Below are 14,454 nucleotides of genomic sequence, written 5' to 3'. Positions count from 1 at the left end.
GATAAATGCATTAACATCAGCTTTTACACTGCTGGGCGGAGCTTGCATAAAAGAACCATAAGTACTAGCATTCCTCAATAGTAAATAATTGCATTAACATCAGCTTTTACACTGCTGGGCGGAGCTTGCATAAAAGAACCATAAGTACTAGCATTCCTCAATAGCAAATAATTGCATTAACATCAGCTTTTACACTGCTGGGCGGAGCTTGCATAAAAGAACCACAAGTACTAGCATTCCTCAATAGCAGTTCATTGCATTAACATCAGCTTTTACACTGCTGAGCGGAGCTTGCATAAATGAACCATGAGCATCAGCATTCCTCAATAACAGATAAATACATGAGATATAGGCAAATTTGCTCTAACTGAGCCTATCCCTATCACTGAAACAGAAGGGGTGCCTACCCCTTATCTAAATATATATACTGCGGGGCACTGCTGGGCGGAGATCCTACCCCCTTTTAAAAAAACATAACTTGCGGGCACTGATTAATGAGGGGAGCCTACCCCCTCGTTACACTATGTCCCCCAGTGCAGAGTTCATGCAGCGGAAGGGTTAATTAGTGAGGGGCACTCATGAAGGGGAGCCTACCCCTTAATAAATAACTCCGGGGTCACTAACGAAGGGGAGCCTACCCCCTTTTTAAATAACCTGTGGGGCCTCCGGAGGGGGTGAGCCTACCCCCTTTTACAAATTAACTGGTTTCCCGTTTGCAGAGTTCTGTGCAGCGGAAGGTGTCAGTGGCAGAGTTCAACAGCTGAAGGGCATAACAGGGCAGAGTACCCCAGCGGAAGGGAATGGAGTAATCACACCCTGGAAGCTGCGGCGCTTCTGCCACCTCCGATCGGGTGCTGGTTCTTCATCTTTGGCGCCACCCGGGATGCAGAGCACCGCACCGGGGATGCGCCCTTTAACAGATTGCAAAGGAGAAGGAAAAACACCCAAAGGTGGATTTTACTCCAGGCGCTGATTGGGGAGGTGCAACACAGCAGCTAAAACAAAAGGGGGTTGGTCAGACCCCCAAGCCACAAACACAATACAAAAGAAAATTGAAGCGCTGATTGGTCATATATGAGAGAAGAAGGTCACATGGAAAATCACATATTTATTTAAATAATAAAAGAGAGTAAAAAATGTTAAAAAACACAATGTGAAAAAAATTGGAGAACACAATTGGGTGTTAGATCTCGAAACAAGATCTCGAAACAGCTGTGCCCCTCTCAATCTCAGTGGGAATTAATGAGTAGAGTTCAAACCTGTTCCAAAAGACAGTCCCCTATTAATAGACTCTGGGTTTCCCGTTAGTAATCCATCGTGTAAATATTTACCACCAGCAGTTGTCCAAGCTGTTTAAGCGGTTGGCATCCGCAGAAGCTTGTCCCTGCTGTGCGTGCCCACTGTCTACAATTCAATCTCCTGAGGAATTTCTACCTGGACCAGGTCCCCACCATTGCCTCCATTTGCGGACCCCGTTAGAAGGACATCTTTCCACCGTGGAACCTTTACACAGCCATACAAGGGACAAGCTTCTGCGGATGCCAACCGCTTAAACACCTTGGACAACTGCTGGTGGTAAATATTTACACGATGGATTACTAACGGGAAACCCAGAGTCTATTAATAGGGGACTGTCTTTTGGAACAGGTTTGAACTCTACTCATTAATTCCCACTGAGATTGAGAGGGGCACAGCTGTTTCGAGATCTAACACCCAATTGTGTTCTCCAATTTTTTTCACATTGTGTTTTTTAAAAATTTTTACTCTCTTTTATTATTTAAATAAATATGTGATTTTCCATGTGACCTTCTTCTCTCATATATGACCAATCAGCGCTTCAATTTTCTTTTGTATTGCCCTTTAACAGATGTCCGCTGCTTGTTCTCCCCACCGCGCTGTCCTCTTCAGCTGCCGGCAATGGACTCCCAGCTCCAGCCGCAGCATCCTCCGCCACTCCAGCCGGGATCTTCTCCTTGCCGCAGCCTCCGGTCCACACCAGTGGTCGCAGGGATCCTCTTCTCTGCGCCGTCCTCCCGCCGTCGGTCCGCGCCGTCATCTCCCAGCCACTAGGAGTCCTCGCCGGGGTTCTTCTTTCCAGGGTCGTCCTCTGCGATGCTTGCGCTCCCCGTCACTGGCCGCCCGCTGTCGCTCCTGGAGATCCTGGGAACGGTGGGTCATCCACGGCCTCGCTGGTCTGCAGGTCACTCTCTGGCACGACACTGCAGTCTTCTACCCAGCGGCGGCTCTTTCCGGCATTCCGTCCATGGCAGGCAGCGATGCGGGCACCACTTCTTCTCCCCTTCGGCTAGGCAGTGCGGCTTCCTGGACTGGGCGCAGGCAGGCTCCAGCGGGAGAACCTGATCCTCTGGCCCTGATACTTGGCTCCTCTCTGCAGTGGATAGGCATCACTGCTTTCCTTCGGGGCACTACATAGCTGGACTCCCAGGTAGGCTGACTCCCATTCCTCTGGGCTCTCCTCCCGCCCTGGGGACCTGCTTTTAAGGGTCCTGGTGCTCCTCCACCTCCCCTCTCCTCTACTATGACTGGCTCCTGGGGCCCCAGCAACAGACCACCCCCTGGTCACTCTGCCCTACAACCCAGGAGGGGGGGCAATAAATGAGGGGCCAGTTTACCGGGGAATTGAGTTGCTGAGTGAGGGGGGCTAAAAATAAAATGCAGTGGCGCCAAACTATCCCTGCCAGAGCTGACAGGGTCAGGTAAAGTTCAGCCCTGTCATACTATAGGGCTGTATAGGGACAGTATTTAAACTTCCATAATAAAAAAAAAACAGGGGGTCCCCAATTCCTGTAATACTTCAGGGTATTACATTAATATAATGTGCACCGACTTCCATGTTTTAGTTTTGGATCTGTATTAGCTTTGTATTTTGGTTTTAGATTATGGTTTTGTCAAAACCACCCTTATGTTTTTTGGGTTTTAGATCTGTATTTTTTATTTTTTTTATTTTAATTGACAAAAAATCTAAAATCACATAACTTGGGACCTTTTTTTTTGTTCCTACAGTGTTATTAACCTCAATAACATTAATTTCCAGTCAATGTTGACCACCTCACAGATCACAATATTGTTCACCAACACGCCGGGCTGGCTAAACTAAGCAGCAGAGCAGCGGCACAAACATACGGCAGTTATTTCTGTTTAAAAATGTTTTGCAAATTAGTAATGTATTAGCAATAACCAACTCGCAAGTACTATCAATAGAAAACAATACAACACAGAAATTTACCAGGAATCATGTGCGGAATATCATTGCTCAAAAGTGGTAGTAGTTAACAAACAGCAAGAAGAAAAACATAAACCATGTGTAAAATAGCAACAGCAGAAATGGAGTGCACATGCCCCCAGCACATGCGTATTTTCATTGCCCAATCTGTACCTCCCTCCTGATGGCCCTGGGCCACAGATGACTGGCACTCTATGCCCATGTTTTTGTTTTGTTTTTCAAAATATGTTTATTAAATACCTTCAAAACACAGTAGAGAAATGAGAGAACAACAGCATATATACCAGACATATCAGCACCAAAATACTCAGATAAAGGAAATAAAAGTATACAGCATATGTAAGTAAGCGGAGGAAATTTTCTAATTTTTTTAAATAATCAACAAAAACAAACTGCAAACCACCAGAAGAGCGGCAGCTAGGCTGTATTATATTAAGAATGGGGCTGAATACAACTGACTAAAAACTGACACTCAATTCTGACAGTACAAATAAAGAAAAAGAAAGAAAAAAATATATCACAAAAACACTAGAACAAAGTGAACAAAAGCACCTACCAAGAGCCACAGGCCACCGATCCGTCCATAGAAGTGTCCATCCAAACCGCCAGGGAAGAAACAAAGGAAATAAGGAGAGAAGGGGAAGAAAAGAAGAAATGTGTGGAAAGGGGAGCACAAATGAAGAAGAAGGGGAGGGGGAAGAGAGGAGGCTGTTAGTCAGAGAGATCAGCTATCAAGTTGTCGGAGAGAGTACCAAAAGTTGGATTGGAAACATTTATGTATTGCTAGCTTAGTGTGGGGCGGAAGGGTGCAAATATATTTATCCCAGCACTTAAAAAGTGCAGGAGTCAGGGTTTCCTTATGGATAGAGGCCTCCAACCAGTCCATATTAAATAAAAAGAGTAACCTAGAGGCAGAGGCGTAGCTAGGGTTTTCGGAGCCCAGGGCAAGATGGAAAATGGCGCCCCCCCAAAAAAACAACAACAAAAAACACCAAAAGAAGCATGTGCGCGCGCCTAAGGAAAATGGGCGTGGCCACACACCAGAAGGGGTGTGGCCACGCACCAGAAGGGGTGTGACCACACACCAGAAGGGGTGTGGCCACTGAAAATGGCCCACAGTGCAGGTTACATTGCCCCACAGTGCCAGATACAATGCCCCACAGTGCCGGATACATGCCCCACAGTGCCAGATACATTGCCCCAGTGTCAGATACCTTGCCCCACAGTGCCAGATACATTGCCCCACAGTGCCAGATACATTGCCCCACAGTGCCAGATATATGCCCCACAGTGCCAGTTACATTGCCCCACAGTGCCAGACACATGCCCCACAGTGCCAGTTACATTGCCCCACAGTGCCAGATACAATGCCCCACAGTGCCAGATACAATGCCCCACAGTGCCAGATACAATGCCTCACAGTGCCAGTTACATTGCCCCACAGTGCCAGATACATGCCCCACAGTGCCAGATACATTCCCCCACAGTGCCAGTTACATTGCCCCACAGTGCCAGATACATGCCCCACAGTGCCAGTTACATTGCCCCACAGTGCCAGTTACATTGCCCCACAGTGCCAGATACATGCCCCACAGTGCCAGATACAATGCCCCACAGTGCCAGTAACATTGCCCCACAGTGCCAGATACATGCCCCACAGTGCCAGTTACATTGCTCCACAGTGCTAGTTACATTGCCCCACAGTGCCAGTTACATGCCCCACAGTGCCAGATACATGCCCCACAGTGCCAGTTACATTGCCCCACAGTGCCAGTTACATTGCCCCACAGTGCCAGTTACATTGCCCCACAGTGCCAGATACATGCCCCACTCAGTGCCAGATACATGCCCCACTGTGCCAGATACATGCCCCACTCAGTGCCAGTTACATGCCCCACTCAGTGCCAGATACATGCCCCACTGTGCCAGTTACATGCCCCACTCAGTGCCAGTTACATGCCCCATTTAGTGCCAGTTACATGCCCCACTCAGTGCCAGTTACATGCCCCATTTAGTGCCAGATACATGCCCTGCTGTGCGCCCCCCTCCCAGTTACTCACCGCTTGTTGATATGTGAGGGGAGGAGAGCACAGCGCAGCGCCTCTCCTTCCCCTCACCGCTCCAGGTCTCTGGCGGCTATCTGGAGCCGGTTCGCTAGCCAATCAGAGCTCGCGGAGCGGCAGCCAATCAGGAGCCAGTCCGCAAGCTCTGATTGGCTAACGCCGCCGGAGACCGGACACAGCAGCGCTGCTAGTTCTGAAGCGGCGGTGAGGGGAGGGAGAGACGCTGCGCTCTCCTCCCCTCACATTTTGGCTTGACGGGGGCGAGTGGGGCATGATGCCCCTGCCGCCGCCGGCGCCCCCCTCTCCTGGGCCTGCCAAGGCGCACACTCACCCTACCCTAGATACCCCTCTGCCTAGAGGTAGCCATAGAAAGAGTAGGAGAGCTAGGATGGATCCACTGTTGCAATATCACTTTTTTCCCCACTGCTGAAAGTAAAACTATCAATTTTTTATCAGTGCGTGGAATTCCATGTTGGTCCGACAGGTGACCAAAGAGGGCCCAGGGAACAGTACATTGAAAGGGGATGCCTAAGGTTGAGGTGCCATAATGGTGTAAGGTGTGCCAGAACTTTTGAATAGCAGGGCAGGCCCAGAGACAATGGAAAAAATCATCTTCTACCGCTGGGCATTTATTACATCCGGCCCTATCTGATGTACCCATTAGAAAACCTTGTTTAGGCAAGATATATGCCCTGTGTAGCAGTTTATAGGCCATTTCCTGATATATACTTGACGGTATTAGTTTAAGGGTCGCAAGAAAAGTATCTAACAGGTTTTCTACTGTGAGTGTAGGAACTTGGGAGATCCATTTCGCTAGGTCAGGAAAATCAGTGTGGGGGTTTAGTTCCAAGCGGGTACTGGCATAAATAGAAGATATGGAGTAAGTATTGGAGCGTAAAAGAGAATCTAAGGGGTTAATAAAGTCTTGTTCCTTAAGGTGAGGGAGAACGGACGTAAGATAGTGTATAGCCTGGGAGTAGTAAAATCCATGTAGGGGCGAGATATTATATTTCTCAATAGCCTCCTGGAATGGCAAAGGAGTGTGAGAAGGTGTCATCAGGTTACGTAAAGGTCTTAAACCAGAGGAGCACCAAGCACTAAAAGGCAAAGAGGCAGTACCATTCTGGAACTCCAAGTTTCCAAGCAAGGGTAGAGATACTGAGTAATAATATTTGAGACCAAGAGCTTTTCTAGCCATTTTCCACGCCTTAATAGTGGAAGACAATAGTGGGTTGTCAAATTGGGAAGATTTTATTTGAGAGGGCCGGGCATGTAGAAGGTAACCAAGGGAGAGGGGAGTACAAAGCTGAGATTCTAACTTGGTATCTGTAAATACATTGTTGCCACTGAGCCAGTCCATGGCAGAACGTAGCAAGCAGGCTATATTATATTGTTTAATGTTTGGTAGGCATACCCCCCCCCCCCCCCCCCCCTTGACGTACAAATTGCAACATTTTTTAAGACTTATTCTGGGGCGCTTACGGTTCCATATAAACTTGGAGAGCAGGGTATTAAGTAAAGATAAATCAGAATTAGTGAGAAGAATGGGAGTCATTTGAAGAATATACAGGAGTTTCGGGAAGCTTGCCATTTTAAACAGGTTGCATCTCCCTAACACGTTAAGGGGAAGGTTTTGCCATAGGCTAAGTTCATTCCGGATTTTATGTATGATCGGGGTAATATTACGTGCATAGAGGGTGGAGAGATGTTGCGGTAGAGCCACTCCCAAAAATGTGATATGCGAGGGGGCCCATGTAAACGGGAAGTGTCTAGCCCAGCCCAGTCTTGCCTGGCCAAATATGGCCAGGGCTTCAGACTTGGCAAAGTTAATAGAGAAACCAGCAAAAGACGAAAATCAGTCAATTGCCTCTACCAATACAGGGAGGGAGCGTTTAGGGTCTGAGGTACAAATAAGTAGGTCGTCTGCGAAGGCTATAACTTTGAGTTCGCGATCCCCAATAACAATACCCCTAAACCCGGGTAGCAGTTGGACATAATGGATAAAAGGTTCCAAGGCCAAATTAAAGAGCAAAGGGGAGAGAGGGCATACTTGTCTGGTGCCCCTCTCAAGAAAAAAGGAAGAGGAGGCCACATTATTGACTACCACCTGGGCCATCGGGGCAGTGCAGAGGGTCCGCATTAGACTACAGAAATTAGGGCCAAATTGCTGATGGGAGATCACTCTAGAAAAGTGTGGCCAAGCAATTTTATCGAAGGCCTTTTCGGCGTCTAAATTAATAAGAATATTATCTTCCAGATTATGAAGGCGGGTATGGGAAATAGCAGCTATCGACGATCTAATACCTTGTACAGATTGCCTTTAATAAAGCCTAACTGAGCCGGAGAAATGAGATGAGGCAGACAAGACTGTAGGCGGTTGGCCATTAGTTTGGTAAGCAATTTGAAGTCTTGGTTAAGAAGTGAGATAGGGCGATAGGAACCCACTAGGGAGGGATCTTTACCCGGCTTGGCTATTACGATTATCCGCACCTCATTGAAATTTAAAGGTATGGTTCCGGAGGTAAAGATATGATTATATAGTTTGACTAGGGTAGGTGTGAGTTCAGCACTAAGTAATTTATAATATTCGGCCCCAAAGCCGTCTCTTGCCGTTAGGTAAAGATTTGATAGTTGTGAGTATCTCTTCCTCAGTTATAGATGCCTCAAGAAGGTCCCTGTCATCTCGAGAGAGGACAGGAAGCTGAGCGTCATGCAAAAAGGATTGACCTGCCTCCACGTTATCTGGCTCTGCTGTATACAGGGATTTGTAAAACTGCATAAATTCAGCGCAAATGGCTGTCGGATCTGATATAATAGTGTCTGAAGATTTAACCGCCTCAACCCTCGTACGCGTACGGGGTCCCCGAGCGAGGTTTGCCAAAAGTCTGCCCAATTTATTACCCCATCTAAAATATTTGTTCCGCTGGTAATCATAACGTGTCTGGGCTTGCTCTGTCAGGAAGGTATCATATATTTGTTTAGCGGTCAGGTACGCCTCTTTATGTGTAGGGGTGTCAGAACGCTTATACGTTCTATAAGTTGAGGTGAGAATGGAACTCAGTTCATGTAGGCGGGAGTTAAATGCTTTGCGTTTAGAATTTACGTATGAGATAATGTGGCCCTGAATAACAGCTTTTGAGGCGCTCCAGAACAGCGAGACATCCTCCGCCTGGGCTAAATTATCAGAAACGTAGGTGTGCCAAGTGTGTCTAAGATGTAGGAGAAAATCCTCCGATAATATTAGATAAGCAGGGAATCGCCAGCATTTGGAAAAGCATTGAGGCAATGCAAGCTTAAGAGAAATCATAATAGGGGCATGGTCTGAGATAATAATATTTTTGATCGAGGTATGAGTGACTTTAGGGAAGAGATATCGGGATAGGAAAATATAATCAATACAGGAGTGTGTAGAGTGGGGGTGAGAGTAGAAGGAATAGTCACGAAGAAGAGGATGATGGATGCGCCAAGGGTCGGAGAGAGCAAGTTGCAAACAGAGGGAAGAAAGAAGATCACAGCCGGATTTGGAGGATAAAGCACTCACCCCAGACCTGTCCATGGATGGATCGATGACCGTGTCGAAATCTCCTCCTAAGATTAGATTAGAGCTCCCCCAAGATAAAAGTTTCTGTAGGACGACTGCAAAAAAATCCTGTTGAGAGACATTCGGGGCATATAGATTAAGGAGAGTATACAAAACATTATCGATAATCACATCCAGCAAAATAAATCTCCCATTAGGATCAAGAAACTTTCTACGTATTGAATATTGTAAAGACTTGTGAAAAAGGATGGCAACTCCCCTGGTCTTATTAGAATAAGGGGCCGAGATACAATCCCCAATCCAGGGGGCACGTAAGGTGTTACGGGGATCATCCAGCCAATGTGTTTCCTGTAGGAAGGTGATGTGGGAGGTCATACGGTGGAGGTGGGAGAGCACTTTCTTACGCTTCACTGGAGCGTTAAGGCCTTCCACATTCCATGACACTATATTAAAAGCAAGGAGTGGAGTATCTTCCGTGGCGGTGGGGGGAATAGGAGCAGGGTCAGCTATATCAGCCTATGCTGATGGACGGGGATGCAAGGAAATACATACTAAAGGTAAAGTAGGGCGCCTTCCCGTCCCAGCGAGTGGGAAGGGGTTGACCCATGGAGGATTGGGGTCGGCGTGTCCGGCAGGTGCAACAAACAATACTAAACAGTAACAGAGAAAACAAACAAGAAAAAGTGCAGCCCATTATATACACAGAGCTATGCAATTATTCCTCTCCACGTGACCTACAGATGGAGGAGAAAAAAATGGAAAACATGGATAATAACAGTGCAATATTCAAGTGGGTAGACTCGAGAAGTGGGCCTTAGCAAGTGTTATGTCATCGTAGAACAACGGCTTGCCATCGACGAAGACTCACAGTCGAGCCGGATACAGGAGAGAGAATTTGATTTTGGCGTCAAACAGTTGCTTGCACAACGGGGCAAACTCCTTGCGCTTAGCAGCGACAATAGTAGAGAAATCTTGAAAGATCAAGAGCCGATCTCCATCGTAGGTTAGGCCAGCCGTCTTCCGGTAGTGATCTAAGAGCTGAGCCTTGTCGGCATAATTAAGGATTTTCATGATCACAGGGCGAGGCCGACCAGAGTTTGTTTTGCGTTCAGGGCCGATTCTATGTGCCCGTTCGATAGCCAAAGGGGTGCCTTTGAGATCCATAGCTAGTTGTTGCAGTATACAGGTAGAGAAGATCAAGTAACTCATGTCCTTTGACCGATTCGGGGATACCCACCACCCGGAGATTACTTCTGCGTCCGCTGTTCTCCAAATCATGTAGATTTTGGGTCAGATCCGAAATGTCTCTTTGCTGTGAATTAATGGTAAGTTGTGCTGTATGCAAATCAACCTCCATGGTAGACACCCCCTGTTCAATGTCATCTAGGCGGCCAGAATGTTGAGTTAGTTTGGATAGAGTAGAGTCAATAGCTTCCCTAATGCCCGCCAGTTTTTCATCTAGCAGGGGGCCCAGCACCGCCGCAATATCCGCAGGTTTCATTTTGGGAGGCTTACTGGCCGGAACAGACTTGCGTTTTTGTAAAGATCTGGAACGGGTGACAGAACAATCTGAATCAGAGGAGTGTCCCCACACAGTATCGTCTCGGGTTGTGGAGGCAGAGCCAGCAACTGACATCGGAGTGGATATGAGAAATTTTTCCATAAAAATAAGTGGGCAATGGAGGGCCTAATTATACAGTAGGAGTCGCCTCACGCAAGGAGAAGCCAATGATGAGGTCACATGGAGAAGAGAAAAAAAGGGAAATACAACAGGCTACATCCCAACGGGTAACAGCTTAGGAGCCGTCGGCATCAGTCCGTAAACAGCACGGTATATGCGCATATGGGCGAGGAGAAATGTCACATAGTTACGGGAGCCAGCATGGAATTATGTGTGGAGCAGCTGGAGCGAGGCAGTCAGCAGGAGAGCCAGATGAGCAAGGAGGCAGTATCAGGAGAGCTGGTGTTACAGCGACAGCAGCAGCACCTGAAGTGTACACTACAGCAGGTAGGCCAGGGGTAGAGGGCAAAGCAGCTCTCAAGTGTAACAATCTGGTAGTCACTGGTGCAAAAGCTGAGGCAGCAAACAAAAGGAAAGAGGGTCTCTCAGCCGAAAGATTACCTGGGTGCCAAGCAGGTGTCACAGCTGTAGCAGGAGTGAATGAGTAAGCAGATGTTTCCAGCTGGGGCACAGGGGTCACATCAGGAGGCAGCAGGTTCAGAAACAGAGGTGACCGCGGCAGCACATAACCCAGCAGGAGTGTAAGGTCAGCTGTCTGTAAGATAAAGACTTCCGGATCTCCCTCCAGGCAGCCCTGAAAATGGTGGTTCCGGCCGTGCAGTATGAGTGGGCCACAGTGTGGGTAAATACCTCCTCAGGGGCCCAGCGGTAGGCAGCGGGTCTGGCGGGTCAGACGGCCGCTTCAGCGGGGTCTCTGGCGGATGCGCCGCGGCAGTGTTTTGCGGGATTCTGGCCCTCCGGTCCTCCCCCTGGGCAGGCACAGAAATCAAGGCCCCGGCGCCGGACTACCGGTAGGCCGCAACCTGCGGGAGCACTGTAAAACACTCCCCGGCTCCGCGGCTCTAACCGACACACAGCTGGGGACAAGTAAGGGTGGAAGGGAGGTGGATGTAAGGAAGGGGATGGCAGAAGAGGGCAGGGAGTGTGTGTTAACTAAAGTGGATGTGGGAGCCAAAGGATTCTGCTGCCACTCTCCTCCGCCGTCAAGCCACCGCTGGGCCTCTATGCCCATGTTAAGCCCCGATCAATCAACCTTTTTGTTGAGCAGCTCCACAAAATCTCCCCAACCACAAAAACAATGTACCATACCTGCGGAATACAGTGCATAATACTTTGGGACACACCGTTAAATATTGAGCGGGTTACAGTGCAGGACACACAGTGCGAGTCAGATACAGTGCGGGTTATAGTTAAGGTCGGATACAGTGTGGGCTACAGTGTTGGTAAGATACAGTGCGGATTACAGTGTGGGTCAGATACAGTGAGGTTTACAGTGTGGGTCAGATACAGTGTGGGTCAGATACAGTGCGGGTTACAGTGTGGGTCAGATGCAGTGCGGGTTGGATACAGTACAGGTTACAGTGCAGTTCAGATACAGTGTGGGTTAGAGTGCAGTTCGGATACAGTGTGGGTTACAGTGCAGGTAGGATGCAGTGTGGGTTGGATACAGTGCAGATTACAGTGTCGGTCAGATACAGGTGTGAGTCGGATACAATGCGGATCAAATGCAGTACGGGTTGGATACAGTGTAGGTCAGATACAGTGCGGGTTACAGAGCAGCTCAGATACAGTGTGGGTTAGATACAGTGTTGGTTATAGTGCAGGTACTGTAGGATACAGTGTGGGTTGGATAAATTGCAGGTTACAGTGTCGGTCAGATACAGTGTGAGTCGGATACAAAGCGGATCGAATACAGTGTGGGTTAGATACAGTGTGGGTTACAGTGCAGCTCAGATACAGTGTGGGTTGGATACAGTTCTGGTTACAGTATGGGTCAGATACAGTGCGGGTTGCAGTGCAGCTCGGATACAGTATGGGTTGGATGCAGTGCCGGTTACAGTATGGGTCGGATACAGTGCGGGTTAGAGTGCAGGTCAGATACAGTGTGGGTCGGATACAGTGTGGGTTGGAGACTGTGTGGGTCAGATACAATGCAGATTACAGTGCGGGTTGGATACAGTGCAGGTCGAATACAGTGTGGGATACAGTGCGGTCTGATACACCAATTGTGCACTTACTGTGGCAGGGGTGCCAGCACTGTCCTCAGTGTGGGTGTGTTGGAAGTGCGGGGGTGCTGGGCGGTGTCTTCAGTGCTAGGGTATCTGCAGTGTCAGCAGTGCGGGGGTCCAGGTAGTTTCAACAGTGTGTGTGTGTGTGTGTGTGTGTGTGGAGGGGGGGGGGGGGGGTGCGGGGGTGGCAGTGGGGGGATTCTGGCAGTGTCAGCAGTGAGTGGGTGCTTGCGGTGTCGGCAGTGCGGGGGTGAACAACATCATGCGTCTGCTCTGTCTGCCCTGTTGTGCCCGTTGAAGTCAATGAGGAAGGTCTTATTGGCTGAGAGCAGTCATTGACGGCGTTTCTCAGCCAATCAGCGGTGACCCCAAAACCTGTGAGCTCCGTGGGAGGATGACATTTTGCCTTGAATTGGAATCCGAGTTAGGCTGGCAGATACGTGGTCCGTCTCGGAATTCCTCGGATCCTGGAAGTTTGGGTGGGCTTGGTTCTCCGAGAACTGAACCTGCTCATCTCTAATAATAATAATAATAATAATACTCATGTTCTTTATATACCACTTTTCTCCCAATAGGACAGGTGTTTTACATTTGCTTTTATAACACAAAATACAAAACAAGCATAATAAGGGGCATAAGTGAAATGCGTAGGATTAGCAAAGTCTTAATTCTATTATTGAAGGATTCTAGAGTGACAATAATATATACTATGTAGGAAGTACTGCATGTAAGCACATGACGGATTTCAAAATGAGTACTATTATGAGGATGAGAGAATGACTTGCATTGTATTACATGCACACATGTAGCACAGCTACAGCATTTATAGCAACCTGGGGGTTTCCTATAAATATTCGGGGTAGGCGGATTCCTCCTCCCCATTATATCAGCCCGTACAAGGTGATCTCGTAAATTACTGCCCCTCTTAAAGGCTGCTATTGGTCTGCTGTTTCTTAACCCTCCCAAATCTGGGTCCGTTATCACTATTGGCCAGAGTGCATGTGTGGCTCTCTTTATTATAGGGCTTGCAGTGGTAAAGTCTGATGTCCATGGGATGAGATTCTTTGAATCTCTCTTCTCCAGACAAAGGAGATCAGATCTAGACATATTTAATACTTTTTTTTTTTTTCGATCATAAAATTTTTATTGAGAAAAATAAGCATACATTACAATACGAAACTGTATGTGCAATATTCCAACATAAGAAAGCATAGACAGGAGAGCCAACAACAACAGTGGAATTACATCTGGTTACCATATAGAAGGTGAAGAAAGGTGAAAAAAAAAATAAAAAAAAATATATGATATTGTTTTGACAAGATTAGAAATTTAAAGCGCAGTAAGAATTATATTTTCAGTAATCAGAAAAGTAAAAAAGAAAAAGGGAGAGAAAAAATGTCAAGTATACAAACATCTATTGATTCCAATGTCAAAGATATATCAGAGAATAATAAGAGATAGATATGCACAGTAAGTATAGAGGGGGAGAGAAGGTAGGAGAGATAAGGGGAAGGGAAAGAGGGGAAAAAAAACACACAAAAAAAAGGGGTCTCCGACGAGCCAGGGGAGTTGGTGGGTGGTGCAATACTATACTATGGTTGAGTTTTGGGCTTAGTGAAGACCAGGGAGAGTGGAATTATGGAGGGTGTACCATGGGAGCCAAGTGGAATGGAATTTTTGTACCGTGTTGTGTTGGAGACTAGTGATGTATTCCATGTTTGCGATGAACCAAATCCTGTTCATTAGCGCTTGCCGGCTGGGAGCTTCTGGAGCTTTCCAGTTGCGTGCTATTTGGTATTTGCCTGCACAAGAGACATGAAGAACCAATTTATTAGAATTCTCGAGGATGTGGTCAA

The 14,454-nt window shown here is 47.5% G+C and overlaps 1 protein-coding gene across 1 annotated transcript in view; it reads right to left on the bottom strand.

Annotated features, from left to right (window-relative positions):
- The window catches only part of IL7R (interleukin 7 receptor), a 130,444-nt gene that overhangs the window by 61,539 nt on the left and 54,451 nt on the right, over window positions 1-14,454 (bottom strand). The gene's annotated exons all lie outside the window — the stretch shown is intronic.

Source organism: Pseudophryne corroboree, chromosome 1, assembly GCF_028390025.1.
Source record: "Pseudophryne corroboree isolate aPseCor3 chromosome 1, aPseCor3.hap2, whole genome shotgun sequence".
Lineage (NCBI taxonomy): Eukaryota > Metazoa > Chordata > Amphibia > Anura > Myobatrachidae > Pseudophryne > Pseudophryne corroboree.
The sequence above is the reverse complement of the archived record's forward strand: the minus strand, read 5'-3'. Positions and strand labels throughout refer to the sequence as shown.